Raw genomic sequence first — 2,500 nt, forward strand, 5'->3', positions numbered from 1 at the left:
GATTAACCGGCAACTTACTATATTTGTAGGTCTGAGTGTAGCGGTGAACGTGGTGGAACCAGTCTGATTCGGTTTGCCGATCTGTGAACACTTGTCAAGATGCAGGGAAACATGGAGCAACGTTACGCCATCAAATTTTGTGTTAAACTTAAAAAAAAAACAAGAAGCTTATAGAATGTTAAAGGAGGCCTATGGGGATGAACAGATGAGCCAAGTAGATCTCTATCGGTGGTTTAACAGATTTTCTGAAGGAAATGAACAGGTTGAGGATGAACCCAGATCTGGAGCACCGAAAAGTGCACACAAGGAGGAAAACATTGAGGAAGTGCAAAGGTTTGTGATGCAAGACCGTCGAATATCTGTGAGAATGATATCTGAAGCTGTTGGTATTAGTATTGGCACAATAGAGACAGTTCTGACCGAAGATCTGAAGCTCCACAAAGTCTATGCCATGTTCGTGCCAGAGATCCTCTCCGACAACTAGAGGCAGTTTCGTGTGGAATGTTGCACTGATATTCTCGAAATAATAGAGGCTGATTCAGGTTTCCTGAATAAGAGATGACTTGCGACGAGAGTTGGGTGTTCACCTACGACCCTGAGAGTAAACGTCAGAGTGCTCAGTGGAAGCACGCGACCTCCCCCAGAGCCAAAAAGGGAAAAGATGAGCAGGTCGCAAGAGAAGGCCATGGTCATTCCTTTCTTTGACTCCCCCAGGGGCTCATTCATTTAGAATGGGTTCCTCAGGGTCAAACCGTAAATAAGAATTATTACCTTACTGTTCTGAAAAGGTTCAGGGAGAAGATGAGGAAGAAGAGGCCTCAGCCGTGGAGGTGTGGTCAGTGGTAGTTCCACCAGGACAATGCCCCAAGCCACAAGTCAACGCTGGTGACCACCTGGATGACCAATAGGGGAGTAAAAGTGGTACAGCACCCCCCCTACAGCCCTGACCTAGCCCCTTGCGACTTCTTCCTGTTCCCACGCATGAAAGACAGCCTCAGGGAAACCAGATTCCAGTCAACAGAAGAGCTGAAAGAGGCATCGGAAAGTTACCTGAAGGGACTATTGAAAAAGGACTTTGAGGAGGTCTTCCACGATTGGGAGAGACGCATACAGAAGTGTGTAGATGTGAGAGGCAATTATTTTGAAGGAGACAAAGTTTTGTAAGTTTATGAAAATAAATAGTGTCTCTCCTGACATTTTCTCATTACTTATTGATCGTAGTGGTATATATATGCACCACTCATTGACGGTTTGACCCCGAGGAATCCATTCTAAGTGAATGAGCCCCTGGGAGTCAAAGAAAGGAATGACAATGGCCTTCTCTTGCGACCTGCTCATCTTTGCCTCTTTGGGTCTGGGGGAGGTCGCGTGCTTCCACTGAGCACTCTGACGTTTGCTCTCAGGGCCGTGGGTGAACACCCAACTCTCGTTCAAGTCACTACGTTATTCACAAAACCTGAATCAGCCTTTATCATTTCGAGAATGTCAGTACAGCATTCCACACGAAACTGCCTCTGGTCGTCGGAGAGGATCTCTGGCACGAACATGGCATAGACTTTGTTGAGCTTCAGATCTTTGGTCAGAACTGTCTCTACTGTGCCAATACTAATACCAACAGCTTCATATATAATCCTCACAGATATTCGACGGTCTTGCATCACTAACCTTTGTACTTCCTCAATGTTCTCCTCCTTGCGTGCACTTTTCGGTGCTCCAGATCTGGGTTCATCCTCAACCTGTTCATTTCCTTCAGAAAATCTGTTAAACCACCGATAGAAACCTGCTTGGCTCATCTGTTCATCTCCATAGGCCTCCTTTAACATTCCATAAGCTTCTTGTTTGGTTTTCTTAAGTTTAACACAAAATTTGATGGCGTAACGTTGCTCCATGTTTCCCTGCATCTTGACAAGTGTTCACAGATCGGCAAACCGAATCAGACTGGTTCCACCACGTTCACCGCTGCACTCAGACCTACAAATATGGAAAGTTGCCGGTTAGTCATTTTATAGAATATATGTATGTGAACTTGACCATGAAGTAGTATTTTGATCAAACCATATTTAATGTCTCGCCTGACATTTTCTCATTATTTATTGAACATACCTTATATATACATATATATATATATATATATATATATATATATATACATAAATACATATATATACATATATATATATATATATATATATATATATATTACATTAAAAAGTATTACAAAGGCGGAGCATGCCGACAGGAGACCTTTTGGTCCATAACTAGATCGGATGCGAAAACAATTTTATAATGATAAATGAATGAATAAATAATATAATTATATTAATGATAATTCAGATTTATGTTTCAGATTACATACAAGATTAATCAAGCATGCCACGAACCAAAGGAGCTGTAGACCTTTCTGAATTTTTCACCGAGGTCGTTTTGTGGGTCAACATGAAGGTAGACTTAGTCAACGCAAAATATCTGAAAATCTGTCTACTCCTTGCTACTGTTAGTA

The sequence above is a fragment of the Oratosquilla oratoria genome, chromosome 9 (assembly GCF_046742065.1).
Source record: "Oratosquilla oratoria isolate Oo_2021 chromosome 9, ASM4674206v1, whole genome shotgun sequence".
Taxonomy (NCBI): Eukaryota; Metazoa; Arthropoda; class Malacostraca; order Stomatopoda; family Squillidae; genus Oratosquilla; species Oratosquilla oratoria.